Source organism: Mobula hypostoma, chromosome 9 (genome assembly GCF_963921235.1).
Source record: "Mobula hypostoma chromosome 9, sMobHyp1.1, whole genome shotgun sequence".
NCBI lineage: Eukaryota > Metazoa > Chordata > Chondrichthyes > Myliobatiformes > Myliobatidae > Mobula > Mobula hypostoma.
Window position 1 is genome coordinate 16,682,414 of NC_086105.1, and position 19,734 is coordinate 16,702,147.

Here is a 19,734-nt window from a genome sequence, read left to right on the forward strand (position 1 = left end):
GTAGTAAGGATAGTCCAGGTAATTATAGACCAGTGAGCCTTACGTCTATGATGGAAAAGCTGTTGGAAAAGATTCTTAGAGATAGGATCTCTGGGCATTAGAGAATCATGGTCTGATCAGGGACAGTCAGCATGGCTTTGTGAAGGGCAGACCGTGTCTAACAAGCCTGATAGAGTTCATTGAGGAGGTGACCAGGCATATAGGTGAGGGTAGTGCAGTGGATGTGATCTATATGGATTTTAGTAAGGCATTTGACAAGGTTCCACAAGGAAGGCTTATTCAAAAAGTCAGAAGGCATGGGATCCAGGGGAGTTTGGCCAGGTGGATTCAGAATTGGCTTGCCTGCAGAAGGCAGAGGGTTGTGGTGGAGGGAGTACATTCAGATTGGAGGGTTGTGACTAGTGGTGTCCCACAAGGATCTGTTCTGGGATCTCTACTTTTTGTGAATTTTATTAACGACCTGGATGTGGGGTTAAAAGGGTGGGTTGGCAAGTTTTCAGATGACACAAAGGTTGGTGGTGTTGTAGATAGTGTAGAAGATTGTCGAAGATTGCAGAGAGACGTTGATAGGATGCAGAAGTGGGCTGACAAGTGGCAGATGGAGTTCAACCTAGAGAAGTGTGAGGTGGTACACTTTGGAAGGTAAACTCCAAAGCAGAGTACAAAGTAAATGGCAGAATACTTGGCAGTGTGGAGGAGCAGAGGGATCTGGGGGTACATGTCCACATGTCCCTGAAAGTTGCCTCACAGGTGGATAGGGTAGTTAAGAAAGCTTATGGGGTGTTAGCTTTCATACGTCGAGGGATAGAGTTTAAGCGTGGCGATGTAATGATGCAGCTCTATAAAACTCTGGTTAGGCCACACTTGGAGTACTGTGTCCAGTTCTGGTCGCCTCACTATAGGAAGGATGTGGAAGCATTGGAAAGGGTACAGAGGAGATTTACCAGGATGCTGCCTGGTTTAGAGAGTATGCATTATGATCAGAGATTAAGGGAGCTAGGGCTTTACTCTTTGGAGAGAAGGAGGATGAGAGGAGACATGATAGAGGTGTACAAGATAATAAGAGGAATAGATAGAGTGGATAGCCAGCGCCTCTTCCCCAGGGCACCACTGTTCAATACAAGAGGACATGGCTTTAAGGTAAGGGGTGGGAAGTTCAAGGGGGATATTAGAGGAAGGTTTTTTTACTCAGAGAGTGGTTGGTGCGTGGAACGCACTGCCTGAGTTAGTGGTGGAGGCAGATACACTACTAGACAGGTATATGGAAGAATTTAAGGTGGGGGGTTATATGGGAGGCAGGGTTTGAGGGTCGGCACAACATTGTGGGCCAAAGGGCCTGTACTGTGCTGTACTATTCTATGTTCTATATGTAAGGATGTGAATTGTGCAACAGATTTGCTGAAATAATACAAATCAGTTATTGATTTAGAAACAATATAGACTGCAGTGAGAAGAAAATAATAGAGTTCATTATTATGAAAGATATAATTACTATTTATGTGAATCCCAGTCACTGAGCTGCATTGGAGAATGGATGAATCTCCTTTCGGGGGTTGCCTGATATTTTCAGATATATTTTCAGCAACAGTACATGACACTTAGCGTGACGTGGTTAGATAGTGTCAAGGGAAATATCTGAAGAGGTGAGTATATAAGGGAAAACATGATGTGATGTGATTCATAGAGCAAAGGAGAAAATAGGATAATGGTGCGAAGTGTAGGAGATGACTTGGATTGGGTAGCAGTGTCTATTTTTGGCCAACATATGTTTACTTTTGGTTAATCCAAGTTATTTTGAATTATCTTATCCTACTGGGCCTGCAGAAAGACACTTTACCTACTGTGATTACAGTTAGGGACCGGACCGACTTTGCTTTGTGTGCTTCAGTTATATTAAGTGATGGCCTCTACTGCAACTCAGCAGTTCTAAAGATAAGTATTCTTTATATTCTCTGGTTCTTTTCCCACTTAGCCCTTTTGCATGTGCACCTGGCTGAATTCCTTCATTATTCTAATGCATTAAAACTAAAAGAAATTGAATTGTTACATTTTTGAATGACTGGAAAAAGATGACATGCTGTAAACTCTAAAGAAGATATATGTTTGTATATATATGAAGATAAATGGACCATGATATGCGGTCTATTCAATGCATTGATCATTGAGTAGATTAATTTATTTTTCTCTCCAAGCTAATACAATCCATTTTATGGCCCCTATTTGAGTTGCACAATGTCGGCAGAGTAGCTCTGTTTAATTGGACTCTTTTTATTGACCACAGTGGTCAGCCAGTCTCGTGGAGGAATGTTCTTTATTGACCTGTTTTCTCAACAAATTTTGCAGAATTTATGCTTATTTGTGCTTTTTGTATTTATATAACAATTCATCAGAGGAGAAGTGTTATACTGGAGGAGTGACTGATGCTAATGTTAGAGATGTATCCGAGGAGGCAGATAATACATGTTCAGCGTACTATATTTCACAGAGCTTGTGCTTGGAAGCTTTGTCAACTTAACACGAGTAGTGAAAACATTGTGTCATTGTTCAGCAAAGAGGAAATAGAATATCCAAAAAGCAAAAAAAAAAATAGTGATGAACAGATTTCAACAGAATTAAAATTTAAATTAGTGTTTACATTTTTTGACAATACATACAAAATGCTGGAGGAACTCAGCTGGTCCGACAACAGCTATGGAAATCAATAAACATTCAATGTTTTAGGCTGAGATCTCTCTTCAGGACTGAGAAGGAAGGGGGACGGTGCCAGAATAAAAAAGGTGGAGGGTGGGAGGGGAAGGAGGCTAGCTGAGGGTGATAGGTGAAGCCAGGTGGGTGGGAAAGGTCAAGAGCAAAAGAAGAAAGAATCTGATAGGGGAGCAGAATGGACCATAGGAGAAAGGAAAGAAGGAGGGGCACAGGGCGGGGGGGAAGGTGATAGGCAGGTGAGGAGGAGAAGAGGTGAGAGGTCAGAGTGAGGAATGGAAGAAGAGAGAACAGGGAAGGGACCCAGGGGGAAGTAATAGGCAGGTGAGAAGAGGTAAAAGTCTTTGATGTGGTAGGAGAGAATGGGCAAAGCTAATCTAGTAGATACACTGGACCAAAAATTAAATTGTGCAAAATTCCGTTTTGCCTGAAGTTAGACTGCACCAAACCTTTGGACCAATTTCTGGCACATAAACTCCATGTTACATTGTTGTGTTTGCATGACATTTATTCCCCCTTCTCATCTGCTGCCTTTAGTCATCATGCTCACCATCTTAATGTGTGGGACATCAACAGGCATTAGAACTCAACAGAACAGTTGATTGATGCAGCAAGTATAGGAGAAATTCAATGTTTAAACAATTATATTTGGATTTATAAATAGACAAATGGAAATGTCCAGAACATATGGAACAAGGGATAAGTGATAAGGGAGAATTGTGGATAGTTAGTTGGTTATAAGGCTAAAGAACAGCTGTTCAAGGTGAGAAAAAAATGGATGGCCACAAAGAGGAAAGGATAATGAGAAATAAAGAGTATTGGACAAAGAACAAAACTTAGTACCAAACCTGCAGGGCAGTTGTGTGATTGATAAATGAATTTCAGTACATTTACTCATGAAGTAATTTATTATGATAGTGTTGTAATGTGAACAAAAGGAGAGACTGAGACTGGTGGATACAGAAGTAGTTTATTCAACAACAATGAGCAGCAGGCAACATATTCAGATTCTTTCAAAGGAAGAGGACTATTTGATCCAATATTAGATGGCATTTTATATGCCAAAGATCAGAGGACAATTCAAAATTTACAACGTATCTACAATGCTTCCTTTGAATTACATATAACTGTCACATCTCCTTCTTTGCACCCACACTCCGGACACCCAAAAGGAATGTTAATCAGAATTGTCTGGTTTTTCAGTTAACTGCTGTTCACAGTTCCAGGGCTGAATTTTAAACTTAATCTACCACATTCAGGTCTAAAGATTGGTTGCTGAAGCTAATATTTTACTATTAGGTTATAATCCCTAGAATGCTCCCTAACAATCAGAAAACAAAGGTTGCATATTACTCAGAAATCTGAACAACAGAGAGGATTAAAGGGTTCCAGATGTACCAAGTACAAATTGAGATTAAGTTTAATAAAGCTCTAAGGAATTCAAGCCAAGGTGTTTACCTCTAAATGAATCGATTTGCAAGGTTCTGATAAAGTTGGTTAAAATTTTGGTTAGATCACTCGTATAATTTGCACACCCGATTATTAAAAATATATTGAGCTACTGGAGAAGTGAAAAAAATTGTAGGAGTAATGTCGGGAATGCAAAGAAGTACCTGAGAGAAAATTATGTGGAGGCTGCTTATCTCCTCCGTTGTAAAGATCAAACTGAGAGATGACCCAAATTACAAAAGGTTTTGGTGCAGCACTGGTGGAGGAGAGTTTTTCGCTTGTGTGAAACAGGAAAAGTAAAAGACAACAATATAAGATTATCATCACTGGAATTTAGAAGACGATTTACTCTTCTGAGAACGGTGAGAATACAGAAATTGCTGTCAAAACGGGGTGGTGAATAGTACAGATATATTTAACGGGAGACCAGAAAACCATATTAAAGAACAGTGAATAGAAGGTAAGGGAGAAGAAGGATGAAGGACATTTGAATGGAACATTAATGACAACAAGGACTGATTGGGCCGCAAAGCCATTTTCTGTGATGAACACACCATAGAATTCTATGTCATTTTTCAAAGATAAATCATCCGATCTTAACTAAATTCTACACTTTGTGTTCCTGTGATACTGCATGATTTTCTCTTAGTAAAAGTTTATAAGCCTTAGAGAAGATTGCAAGTACTATGGGAATTGAATAGCGTCCTTTCCTAATGTAAAATTAGTAAGATGAATCCTAGCAGATAATTTTACAACCACTAACTCAGTCATCAATTTCCAGACAGCTCAATCCCTGGTTACATCCTCCTCCTAAGCCCCAACTGAGTTCTGCAGTGGTAGTTAGTAGTGGTAGTTAGAAATGGTATTCCTTTGCCACTCAGTTACCACTCCCATGTGGGAGGAAGTCACATACTGTACAAGCTGGGTTTTTCAATGAAGATCAGTTGAATACCCTGCATACTGGCATCTTGGCGTGCCCTGCACCATCCCTCAATGTCAAACACAGCAAGTTCCTTCTTGATCTCTGTTCCTTGCCCCCCTCCCCACCCCACCAGAATCAAGATTTACTATATTTTTTATTTGTATGCTCCAGTGAACATAAAGAAAATTATCTAATGAGCGTACAGTGATTAAATTTTACTGCACAGACCCATAATTGATGGTGACATTGAATATCTGCACGACAAGGAAGATGCATGCGCAATTTCTAGGCTAGAAATCTTTCCGTTAATCACAGATGTGTAATTCATAAAGTAAGAGGGTTTGATTCAGATTAAGTGGTATCTCAATATACAATTCTAGGTCATTCTTCTCATCTTGGGGAAGTGCAACAAAAGAGCAAATGGAAACATATTGATTAGTGCAGAGCAACAAAGGAGCTGAGAGAATACATCCACAGAGCCTTAGCGATAACAGGAGAGCTCTGTAGAGTATTTAACAATGACTGTCCTTTGTTAGCCAAAACTTTGGATATAGGAGTAGGAAGATTATGTTGGAACAATATACAACACTGGTTCTGAGCAATGAATACAGCTCTGGGTACTAAATTGTAGATAAATTGTGACCCATGCTGAATATGCGAAAGAAAGAGCTCAGAGGTTATTGCCAAGATTGGCAAATTGCAGCTATGAAGAAAAATTTGACCAGCTAGCTTTTTATGAAACAAAGGAAAATGAGGGGAGTTTGACTGAACTATATAATATTAAGCGAGGCTAGACAGAGTATACAGGAAGTAACTATTGTTGTGTATTTAATATTTCAGTAATATTTGAGTAAGATTGTAAATATATTGTCTGATTAAACATTTTTTGTTGCTTACATAATTCATTATGGGTTTTATGTAAAAGTACGTGAATGGTATACATCATTATGCCACCATGTCATTAGTGCACGCCTCACTAAAGTGAAAATGAAGTAGACACATATCTCCTAGCTCTGTGTTTTTTCTTTCGATTAGTTTTCTGTTTTGGAGTTATAGAACATAACAATAGTGACTAGGAAGTTTTAAACAAACCCGAGATGAATACCTACCTGTTGAAGTGGAGCAAGACATTTGAGTTTAAAAAAATGCATCATGTTTGTTTCTTTGTAAAAGAAAGAGAAAAATGGTTGAGTTTTAAAAAAGGCATAAAAAAGGATGAATTCACAGGTTCATAAACAGTGAGTACTGGGTGATAACAATCATAAATTAATAAAGAGAGCAGAAATGGCTGGCAACATCGGAAAGATGGATGTTTTTAATTGCACAAAAGATAACTGGATACTGTACACTGAGTGAATTGAGCAGTACTTTGAAGCAATGAAATAGCCAATGAAAAGAAAGTGCCAGTTTTTCTGAGTGCATTGGCTGGAAAAGCATACAATTTGCTTAGAAGTTTAATTGTTCCACCCAAATCAGCCAAAAAGAGTTTTTCTGGTATCATGAAAGTAATACAGGAACATTTTGAACTGAAACAATTGTTGATTATCGAACAATGTAGATTTCATAAGTGGAGTCAAAAAGAAGGTCAGTCCGTTTAAGTGTACATGGCTGAATGAAAGACTTTGTCTGAGCATTACTAGCTCAGTGATGGGCTTAATGATGCACTGAGAGATTGTTTAGTTTGTGGAAGCATTTCAAAGTGGCTCCTAATTGAAACACAATTCACATTTAAAAGAGCAGTTGAAATTGCTGTAACAGTAGAAACAAGAGACAGAGATGCAATTGAGTTGCAGTCAGGAATAAAAGGGAGTGTGAAGAGAATTGCAATGTCTAAGCAGAAACTGGTCTGTCTGAACAAACTTTGTTACCATAGTGGCAGAGGCTCAAAAAAATCAGGCCAAATACAGAATTTAAAGGTGAAATTTGCAAAAAGTGCAATAAAGTAGGACACATACAAAGACCATGTCGGGCAGACAAAAATAAATTGACTTCATAGGGAAGAGAAAAAGCTGGAAATCCAAGATGCAGTTTCAAAAAGAGCACCATTCTGCATGCTGTTGATGATAAATCTCATAATGATGAGAGTGACACAGGACTGGGTAGCCTTGAGATTAATTATGTGAAAACTAACAATAGACAAGCAATATGGCTTACACCAGATGTAAACAGCAAATTAACTGAAATGGAATGGACACTGTGCGGCTGTTTCAGTTAAGTTTGAATGACATTTCAAGGATACTGAACTGAAGACGGCCGTTATCGAATTAAGAGCTTATACTGGAGAAAAGATAATTCTTGTGGAATGACATTCGTAACAGCGAAATACAGCAACCAACAAGTCGAATTGGTCTTGTATGTGGTAAAAACTGAAGGGTCAGCATTGTAGGATCATTATTGGCTCAGACTACAATCTGATTGGACATCGGTCCATTTGCATACAATATACCCTGCAAGAGAGTCAAGTGAAAGCAAAATAAGAAAAATGTTGCTTGAATTTCCAGCATCTGCAGAATTCCTGTTGTTTAAGAAAGGTACTGGATGAAGTCACAGCAGTGTTCAAGGATTGCAATGGAAAACCCAAACATATCAAGAGTAAAACAGTGTTAAATAAAAATGCAACACCTAAGTTTTGCAAAGCCCATCTGGTTCCTTATACCATCTGTGACAGTGGGCTAGTAGAGGCTGAAAGAATTCCAAGTTTGAGTGAAGTCCATGGTCAATGCCAGTGGTGCCTGTAGCTAAGAAGAATGAGTCTGTCAGGATCTGTGGTGATTTTAAGATTACCATTAACCCAGCACTGAAAGTAAATCAATATCCTCTGCCCAGGATAAAGGATATCTTTGAAAACCTTTTTGAAGGAAAACACTTCAGCAACATGTACTTAGTTGAGGCCTACCTACGGATGGAAATGGAAGAAGAGTCCAAAGTGTTTCTCACCATAAACACTAACAAAGGGTTCTGTCTCTACAACAGGCTTATTTTTGGAGCAGTATCTGCACCTGCACAGTGGCAGAAACCTATGGACCAGGTGCTGCAATGTTGCCCAGGCGCTCAGTGTTACCTGGATGACATCATTATTACTGGTAAAGATGACAAGGAACATCTCCAAAATCTCAAGACATTGTTATAAAAATTAGAAGATTGTGGGCTCATAGCGCAACACAACAAGGATGAATCCTTTAAACCAAGTATCACTTACTGTGATCACACCATTGATGCACAAGCATTATACAAGTACGCTGGGAAAGTTCATGCAGTGGTGGATGTCCCAAGGCCAAAGGACATTTCATAGTTGCAGTCCTTTTTAGGTTTTGTCGATTACTACAACAAGTTCCTACCGAGCCTAGCTACTGTGCTCCACTCTGCGAACTCATTGCTACAGATCGGGAAGAAATGGCAATGGACAAAGCAGAGTGAGATGGCTTTCCAACAGGCAAAGGAAATGGTAACAGCAGACACTGTACTCCCACGTCATGATCCACGTCGTCCAGTAAAGCTTACCTGTGATGCTTCAGCTTCTGGCATAGGTACATATATGCCACATGTAATGAGTGATGGAAGTGAACGCCCCATGGCCTTTGCAGCACAGTCCCCTACTGTTGATGAGAAGAATTGTGCACAGATTGACAGAGAGGCTTTGAGTCTGGTTTGGGCTGTGAAACATTTCAAGCAGTACTTGTATGCGTGAGAGTTTACCCTCATTTCTGCCCATTAATCATTAGTGTCCATTTTCAATAGCATGTTGCATGTAGAGTGATAGGAAAGTACAGCACAGAATCAGGCTCTTCAGGCCCGTCTAGTCCATGCTGCACCCTTTAAACTGCAAACTCCCTTCAATACTACTGCAGAGGTGGGCTTCGTCCCTTGGAGATCACAATTGCAACATCGAATTCAAGAGGACAACTAATTATGGAAATGCTGATAGATTGCCCCATTTACCCTTAGGAACGGAAATACCTGAAAAAATTTCAAAAGAGGACATTTGTCTTGACATGGTCTCCCTAATCCATCAAAAGTCTCCATATTATGGCAGAGATGATCCAAAGGGAACCCAGAAAAGACCCCACACTGTCTCCAGTCTACATGGACACCCAAAATGGCTCGAATGTGCAGCAGAAGTTCCAGTTTCCCCTTTTTTTACTAGCTCCGGGATGAACTTCCCTTTGATACGGGTTGCCTCATGTGGAGATTGAGAGTTGTAGTATCCAAGCTGAGAGCTGAAGTGTTGGCGGAGCTTCGTGCCGATGATCTAGGCATGGTCAATATCAAAGTGTTGGCTTGAAGCTTTGTCTGGTGGCCTAGGATAGATTAGCAGATTGAGCAGCTTCCTAAGCACTGTTCGGGACGCCAACACACACAGAAGATGCCAGGAGCAGCTCCTCTCTACCCCTGAGGATGACTGTAAATGAACAAAATTAGTGCAGACCCCCAGTGCAGGTAATGGACTGCCTTCATTCAATGCTTTCATTCATTGCCTCATCCAAATCTTCTTTTTCACTGGAATATTCAGGATGATTATCGATTCCTTCAAGTTCTGCATCGTTTCTAACTTCTTGAAGTCATGAAATTGTTTCGTTTTCACTCCTGGCCATTTTTGGTATCTCCAGGACTGAGTGTTTGAATCCACAGTGAGCAAAGCAGTTCTGAATTGTCTTACAGCTTATTTCTAATCAACTGTCAGTGACAAAAATCACTGCCTTTTGAACGCAAACACACAACTGATGCTTTTTAAAAACTGTTCGCTTCTTGCATGGTGTAGTGAATAATGGCCACCAAGTGCACGTTAATTAATCAAAGGGAAATCCAGCTATTTTCTTGTTTAGTTTTTGTTCTTTAATAGTTGTCTCAAATAAGCAGCTGCCCTGATTAACCAATGGCTCAATTAACCAGAATCCACTGTATTTGTTCACAAGATGTGAGCCAGATTTTTTAAAAAATCAATGTGGAGGTTTCATTGTTAACATTGCTGAAATTATTTCAGTTTCATTTAATTATATGAATTAAATTCAAATTCTCCATTTGCTATTATAGAGTTCAAACCCACACCTGAAATAATAGCTCAAATAGCTGGATGCCAACCTACTAATTTAGCTGCTCTGCCACAATAATCCCGAATCTACTGTATGTATTAGGGCACACACCACAGCCTTGCTCATTCTTGCTCACTTTGGAAAGAGAGCATTTAAATCAGGCAACACACATAAAAGTTGCTGGCGAACGCAGCAGGCCAGGCAGCATCTTTAGGAAGAGGTACAGTTGACGTTTCAGGCCGAGACCCTTCGTCAGGACTAACTGAAAGAAGAGCTAGTAAGAGATTTGAAAGTTGGATGGGGAGGGGGAGATCCAAAATGATAGGAGAAGACAGGAGGGGGAGGGATGGAGCCAAGAGCTGGAAAGGTGATTGGCAAAAGGGATATGAGAGGATCATGGGACAGGAGGCCCAGGGAGAAAGAAGGGGGGAGGGGGGAAGCCCAGAGGATGGGCAAGGAGTGTAGTGAGAGGGACAGAGGGAGAAAAAGGAGAGAGAGAGAAAGAATATATAAATAAAGGATGGGGTACGAGGGGGAGGTGGGGCATTAACGGAAGTTGGAGAAGTCAGTGTTCATGCCATCAGGTTGGAGGCTACCCAGATGGAATATAAGGAATATAGGATTTAAATCAGGCAACACAATTTGCATACAAGTTCTTTAAAGTGAGGACTTGCCTGGGATAGTAGTAAGGATCATTTATTTATTTATTTATCTATCACGATACAGTGCAGAATAGGTCCTTCCTGCCCCTCCTTCAAGCTGCACTGCCCAGCAACCCCCAATTTACCGCGAGCCTACTCACAGAGCAAATTGCAATGACCAATTAAGCTACCAACTGGTACATATTTGGGAGGAAACCAGAGCACCCGGAGGCAACCCACGTGGTCATGGGGAGAGCTATTTGCAGATAGCAGTGGGAATTGTACCTGGGTTGCCAGTAGTGTAAAGTGTTGTGCTAACAACTACACTATTGTGCCGCCCTAGAAGAGACTAATGGAGTTTTGAGTTTGTCAGGTTAATGTGCAATGAAAGGGGAGGAGGCGTAAGGAGGCTGTAATGAAAGGAAGTCTGTCTCCATAACGTTAGAAGTAATTGCTAATTTAAATGTTTTATTTATTTAGAGATAAAGCAGGATAACAGGTCTTCCCAACCCAACAAGCCTGCGCTGTTTAATTACACTCATGTGACCAACATCTTTGGAACGCAGGAAGTAACCGGAGCACCTGAAGAAACCCACGCAGTCATAGGGGGAACATACAAACGCCTTGCTGGCGGCTCGGGGCAATTGAACCAGGTCACTGGTGGTGTAATTTGCTATGACTGTGAGATAAATTTAGAAGTTAAGGCTTTTGTCCGCTTTGGCAACCATGATGGAATTAGTACCAATTGCTAAACAGGGCTGAATAGAAACGCTCAAGCATTTAATTCAATTCTTAACGTTTTGAGCTTTAGTTTATTTCTGTTGGGCTAACATTGGGTGTCAGTTGTAATTTGTGCAGCCAAGTATCCAGTTCTTCTGTATTCGGAGAAAAGTAGGACCCAATGTAAAATGACCTCTGGCAAATGACAAATGTCTGCATCAAAGTAAAGATGATTGAAATATTACCATCAGCTGTCCTGGAGTGAACTTTCCATTTGCCCCGGCACGATGCTGCAAACCAGTTAACACTGCTACAAACAGCTCCTGCACCAATACATCAAAACAATTCTTTTCCCTGCGGTCAGTAGGTTTAAAAGCCATCAGTTCTATTTTAGGGGACTTCATCCCAAATTTTCCGGTATTAGTCTTCCCTTCTGCACTGCATCAAGGAAACTGTTAGTGACATGGAGGATCAAATGGAAAATCCTTTTATTTTATCTCACACGATTGTTCCGTGATTGCAGCTGGAGGTAGCAGTAATGAGAAAAGATAAAAAGCACAACTTGTACTCATAAGACTGTAAGACCATAGATATAGGAGCAGATTTAGGCCATTTGGCTCATTAATGTTCTCCACCATTTGATCATGGCTGATCCAGTTTCCTCTAAGCCCCAGTCTCCCGCCTTCTTCCCATAACCCTTCATGACCTGACTAATCAAGAATCTATCAACCTCTGCCTTAAATATACCTAATAACTTGGCCTCCACATCTGCTTGTGGCAACAAATTCCACGGATTCACCACTCTCTGGCTTATATAGTGTTTGTCATGAGATCTCAAAGAGATTTAAAACTATTTGCTGTGCTTTGCAGTTGCCTAATAAATTGCTGCCTTTGCTGCCCCTTGTCACATGATCTGTATCGAGGGAATACATCACAAAAGTAACAAGGGACTGTAGAAAAAAAAACAAAGGCAGGCTTGCAAAAATAAATCAAAGGAAGTAGCACTGGTGACCTGAAGCCAACTGTGGAGAATGTATTTGGCAGTGACTGTTGACAGGCAGTGGTGGTGGCACTCTAAGATGGTTCATTTATGTGCTGTGGTCTTGAACTAGCAAAGACGGTAGGGGAGAACCTTCCTTTAAGGAGAGACCCCTCTTCTTTGGATGGCGCTTTGTCTCACGTTGTAATGACTTTAAAAAGTCTTTGGAAAAGTGGGGAGGGGGGAGAAAAATCAAAGGCCAAGCCTGCAGTCACGTGTATTTTCTGGAAGTGCCTTAAATAGCAGCCTTGGCAGGAAGTTCGAAACAAGTTACTGGGTCATCCTATCAGCTGGGATTTCTCATGTGGCTTCAGGAAATGAGAACAACAAAGTATACGGGACTTTGACTGAATTATATTCAAATTATTTCTAATCTAAGGAATGAGTTTCAGATTACGTGTAAGCACTTTATATCATTTTTTTCCCTTCTTGGCGAAGAAGACATTCCTTCTTAATAAGAAATTAATGTTGAATGTTAACTGAAGGATGTAGCTGACAGCCAGACCATTTCTGGGCAAAGGATAAATATAGGACTAGGCATTTGTATGCAGCACCTCACTGTAGGCTGCCAGGAATACTTCAGTGGACTGTTTACATCTGTGTAAAGATTGTTAGGCAAATAGAGGGGGAGATGGCAGCTTTCCAACTGCAACTTTGCAAGATTTGCTCCTATTTGACCCTTTAGTTTCATTTCATTATCAAAGTGAAATTTAACATAAAGGAGAATAATTAATGATCTCTGCCTAAATTCATCACAATGTCAAGCTTTTCCTGTGAAGTTACTTCTGCATTCTCAATGTGATGAAAAGCAGAGAGGCTGATGTGAAATAAGCTTAATTACTCACCAGTCTTTCATCATTTTGACCGTCTCCTCTCCCTTTTGAAATAGTCAAATGGTAGTTCTACAATATGTCAAAAAGAAAATTATACATTTCCAAATTTAAGGCATCGGCAATTGCAGGTAGTTTCAAATGATCGTTATGTGCTTAATGGCATTAATTCCTTGTTTTCCACACATGCACTGTCAAATATGGAAGTCTAAGACATAGTGACTGATTTAGAAGGTGAAATTGTCAGTGTGTCATGGGGTCTGACAATGCACCCAGTCTTGCTGAGATTGGACAGCTCTATACCATTCAGATCCTACACAATATTGCACCCGGAACACAGCTCACTGAGTTCAATAATAATTGTGGGAATTCAGATTTCGAGGCAAAGTAACTTCTTAAAGTAATGTTTTGATTTAATGTCTTTACTTAAAGCAACACCCACAAAATGCTGGAGGAACTCAGCAGGTTAGGCAGTATCTATGAAAATGAATACATTTCAGACTGAGACACTTCTTCAGGATTGAGAAGGAAGGGGGAAGGCACCAGAATAAGAAGATAGGAGGGAGGGGAAGGAGGATAGCTAGAAGGTGATAGGTGAAACAGGTGGGTGGGAAAGGTAAACAGCTGAAGAAGAGGGAGCAACACACATCAAAGTTGCTGGTGAACGCAGCAGGCCAGGCAGCATCTCTAGGAAGAGGTACAGTCGACGTTTCAGGCCGAGACCCTTCGTCAGGACTAACTGAAGGAAGAGTGAGTAAGGGATTTGAAAGTTGGAGGGGGAGGGGGAGATCCAAAATGATAGGAGAAGACAGGAGGGGGAGGGATAGAGCCAAGAGCTGGACAGGTGATAGGCAAAAGGGGATACGAGAGGATCATGGGACAGGAGGTCCGGGAAGAAAGACAAGGGTGTGGGGGGGACCCAGAGGATGGGCAAGGGGTATATTCAGAGGGACAGAGGGAGAAAAAAGAGAGTGAGAGAAAGAATGTGTGCATAAAAATAAGTAACAGATTGGGTACGAGGGGGAGGTGGGGCCTTAGCGGAAGTTAGAGAAGTCGATGTTCATGCCATCAGGTTGGAGGCTACCCAGACGGAATATAAGGTGTTGTTCCTCCAACCTGAGTGTGGCTTCATCTTTACAGTAGAGGAGGCCATGGATAGACATGTCAGAACGGGAATGGGATGTGGAATTAAAATGTGTGGCCACTGGGAGATCCTGCTTTCTCTGGCGGACAGAGCGTAGATGTTCAGCAAAGTGGTCTCCCAGTCTGCATCGGGTCTCGCCAATATATAAAAGGCTACAACGGGAGCACCAGACGCAGTATATCACCCCAGTCGACTCACAGGTGAAGTGTTGCCTCACCTGGAAGGACTGTTGGGGCCCTGAATGGTGGTAAGGGAGGAAGTGTAAGGGCATGTGTAGCACTTGTTCCGCTTACACGGATAAGTGCCAGGAAGGAGATCAGTGGGGAGGGATGGGGGGGACGAACAGACAAGGGAGTTGTGTAGGGAGCGATCCCTGCGGAATGCAGAGAGACGGGGGGAGGGAAAGATGTGCTTAGTGGTGGGATCCCGTTGGAGGTGGCGGAAGTTACGGAGAATAATATGTTGGACCCAGAGGCTAGTGGGGTGGTAGGTGAGGACCAGGGGAACCCTATTCCTAGTGGGGTGGCGGGAGGATGGAGTGAGAGCAGATGTACGTGAAATGGGGGAGATGCGTTTAAGAGCAGAGTTGATAGTGGAGGAAGGGAAGCCCCTTTCTTTAAAAAAGGAAGACATCTCCCTTGTCCTAGAATGAAAAGCCTCATCCTGAGAGCAGATGCGGCGGAGACGGAGGAATTGCGAGAAGGGGTTGGTGTTTTTGCAAGAGACAGGGTGAGAAGAGGAATAGTCCAGATAGCTGTGAGAGTCAGTAGGCTTATATTAGACATCAGTGGATAAGCTGTCTCCAGAGACAGAGACAGAAAGATCTAGAAAGGGGAGGGAGGTGTCGGAAATGGACCAGGTAAACTTGAGGGCAGGGTGAAAGTTGGAGGCAAAGTTAATAAAGTCAACGAGTTCTGCATGCGTGCAGGAAGCAGCACCAATGCAGTCGTCGATGTAGCGAAGGAAAAGTGGGGGACAGATACCAGAATAGGCACGGAACATAGATTGTTCCACAAACCCAACAAAAAGGCAGGCATAGCTAGGACCCATACGGGTGCCCATAGCTACACCTTTAGTTTGGAGGAAGTGGGAGGAGCCAGAGGAGAAATTATTAAGAGTAAGGACTAATTCCGCTAGATGGAGCAGAGTGGTGGTAGAGGGGAACTGATTAGGTCTGGAATCCAAAAAGAAGCGTAGAGCTTTGAGACCTTCCTGATGGGGGATGGAAGTATATAAGGACTGGACATCCATGGTGAAAATAAAGCGGTGGGGGCCAGGGAACTTAAAATCATCGAAAAGTTTAAGAGAGTGAGAAGTGTCACGAACATAGGTCGGAAGAAGAGGGAATCTGGTAGGAGAGGAGAGTGGACCTCTGGGACAGTGTTTACTCACTGCACAGCCAAAGACTCTGTTAAACCATAGTGCTGGGCTCTGAGACTCTTTGGATCAATGAGAAAGACACCTGGCATCCAGATTATTCGAGGCAATCCTTGAGGACTGTGCATAGAAGATCTAAAAAGGAGCAATAAACTGAAAATCAATCTGTCCAATTTTTTATTCAGAAGATTAATTTCATATCCTTTACAGAAAACTGAAGTGCTATTAGATTATCAATCTACGGATATTCGATTTTAACGAGACAGTGCCTGTCAAATGGCCCCAGTATTGATATCCAGTAAGTCCATGCTCATATGCTTTGCTTACTACATGATTCGAGTCATGAAAAACAATGGCTTCAGAAATATTTAGAACACGCCCAAATTACCACAAAACCAAGAAAACTGGGGTGAATGCCCTTTTTGCGTTGTTGATTTATGACATTTTTGGTAAAAAGAAAAAAATGCATAAATTTCAGCAGCAGCCAACTCCAAGGTGCAGGGAGAGAAGTGATTGTGAGCAATCCCCTGAATGTAACTAGGTTAAAAAGAACTGAACCAGACGAGTGGTTACACCCGTCGAACCACAGTGGAGAGAAACTGCAGTAGGGGGGAGTCTTCAATCTTGCAAAAGGTCAAGGAGAACAAGGAGAGAAAGACTACCTCTGTAATTTTAATTATTTTGATTGAAGACAGCTCCGAAAACCTTGCAAAGAAAACTGAATTTGGAGATGGGGTGTTAGGTTGCAACGATGAAGGGATCAAGATTGTTTTTTTTAAAAAATAGGAGGGATGATAACACCATCTCTTTTTGTGAAGGTGCTGGTGTGTATTAAAATTGAATAAAGACATCTTTTTGTTCATGTTCATCTTTTTGTTCACCGTCTTTTTGTTCATGAACTATCATCAGGCCAGGCTGTAGTTCTTGACTGTTTGGAAGAGAATATCTCAAAGGTAGGGGCAAGGTTGGGGGAGTGATGGAGAAGACAGAGAAGCTTATACCATTTACTGCCAGTAGATCAAAGAAAATGTAGGATTCAATCTAAGTGGGACGTGGGGAGCAGGGATAGGTATGAGGGTATCATCACCTTCTATAATTTCCACCCCATCATCTGGCAGAATATCAGAGCAGCTGTGGCAATAATGGTGAAGAAGGTCTTAGAGATCTGTAGGTTCCAAATGGCTGGATGCTCGTGAATATATGATGCCGTCTTTACTTACAGATGAGATCTATAAGGCAGTGTGTTTGTGTGATGTACTGTTTGCATAGCTGATAGCAGGGCCAAGCTGTGAAAAGTAGGCATTGATCTACAGCAGTGCTGTGAGGGCACTGGGGAATTATATTAATATTAGATTTGAACCTTGGTTGACTGAGGTGCATTGCTGAGTTGTATGCCAGGGTACAGCCAATAGTTTCTGAAGCAGAAATATGACACATTCAGAGACAGGAGAGCATTCTCAAACACTTCTATTATCAGCTGCATAGACTTTTAGCAGAACAGCACTTCGTTTGCTGCTGGGAGGCAGGTACCAATCCACAGCACCCCTCTCCCCATCATGAACTCACAGCTCATACATACGAGGGGCGATTGATAAGTTCGTGGCCTAAAGTAGAAGGAGTCAATTTTAGAAAACCTAGCACATTTATTTTTCAACAGAGTCCCCTCCTACATGTACACACTTAGTCCAGCGGTCGTGGAGCATACGGATCCCTTCTTTGTAGAAGTCGTCCACAGCAGGGGTGACTGATAGGTTCATGACCTAAGGTAGAAGGAGATGAGTTATACAACTCTTGTTACATTCACGTGCAGTTAAACACTTTGAGTGAAAATGCAGAAAGCTTGAAGTTAATACTGTAACTCATCTCCCTCTACCTTAGGCCATGGACTTATCAATCACCCCTGCTGTGGACCACTTCTGGAGGTCCAAGACGCCGACTTCTGCAAAGAAGGGATCCGTCTGCTCCACGACCGCTGGACTAAGTGTGTAAATGTAGGAGAAATAAATGTGCTAGGTTTCTACCTTAGGCCACGAACTTATCAATCACCCCTCGTATATCACCTGGTTTCTTACTAATCTTCGAAAGTGACTCATTTTTAAAGTTAAGATCTATCGATTAAAGTCATAATATGATTTAATTGAAGGATAAAAGAAGAAATGCATTCAGGGCAGAAAATTTATTTCTGGTTCAGATCCAAATTCGTGACACTCTGATCCCAAAGAACTCAAATTATATGAATCGCTGCATCCTCAGACATTACAACTTGGCTTTCACAGTTATTTAATGCTTTCTTTTTGCTCTGTAACACCCACATAGAACTGAGTAATTGCTCAGGATCTGCTCTTCACATGTATTAAATTCAAAGATATTGTCCAGGAGCAAAGCAATTGTAACAAATCAAATTCCATTCTCGATGCAACTCATCATTCTTCGCTGCATCCCGAGTTACAAGAATGACTACTTTGGGACAATACATTTTTTCTCAGTCTTACATTTCTGCCATATATAACACAATCTTTTCAAGGCTACCATTTTGCAGGAGAACACTATTAAATTAAAAATAAAGCATGGGTTCTGAAGAAAAATGTGATAACTTAATGCTTCCTGACACTTGCATAGGTATAAGGCCATGGTGAGGATTTTGTCTGTAAAGTTAAAATGAAGCCTATCAATATGATGCTTTTCCTTTCCACACCTTGTGGCACATTGGGCAGCAATCTTGCTGGTATTTTTTAAATCATTTTTGCCTACAAGGCCAAGTTGCCAGCTCAATGCTTGACCCAGTTTAGATGGAAAGCATGCAAGGAGCCAGCCAGATCTGAACCCAGGACCATTTGCCCCAAAGCCCAGTGCTGATGCCACTACACCACCGGCTGACACAATATGATGAAGTAACGACACTTTAAGTAAGCAATCAGAAAGCCATTTACTATCATCTGTTTAGCAACGTAGCCAAATTGATTGAAAAAAAGAAACTAATCTTCTCACATTACCAAACTTCCACAGGAATAATTTTCAACCTTTTGTGTAGCTCAAAATATGTTATAAGCTCGAGAAAGTCTGCAGATGCTGGAAATCCAAAGCAACACACACAAGATGCTGGAGGAACTCAGCAGGTCAGGCGGCATCTGTGGAAATGAATAGGCAGTCGACGTTTCCGGCCGAGACCCTTCTTCAGGACTCAAGAGTCATTTTGGACATTTCATTTCCATAGACGCTGCCTGACCTGCTGAGTTCGTCCAGCACTTTGTGTGCATTGCTCAAAATATGTGACATGTTTGCATCAAGCTCAATTTTAAATGACTGTCAAGTGGTTTTACGCTCAAATGTAACTGCTATAATGAGTAATTCTACTGTATTGTACTCCACCTCACAGAAGATGGCAATAAGTTAATTACAAGTGGGTGATGTGTGAATCACTATGTACGTAGAGGTTGAACTCATCCTTATTTATCTCTGAATCCTACTCGGTGGTCCTGCCTGATGACGCAGTCTGTATAATCACTTCCCCTGTTTTCCTGACATTCCTCTCTTTATTGTGTCATTACTAGCAAAGTCTGAAACATTGTTGCAGACTGAAAAAAAAAAATCCTGGAAAGCTGCAGATTGTTTTTTTTACAAAATAGGGATTTCATGATGGAGATGAATTTGAATCGTAGCCACAGTCAACTTAGCAAACCTATATATAGAATTGGCTTCAGGCTCTTCTGAACTTTTCATGTTAAGCCACAATGAAAAAATTATCATGAGAAAGTCACAATGAAAGAACTATTTTGCCACACAGGCAGTTTCCAACTAAAAGCCTATAAATTTAAGGTACAGGGTTTGCTGTTTTGATCTCTTGCAATTCCATTTAACTATTAACCTAATAATTAGATT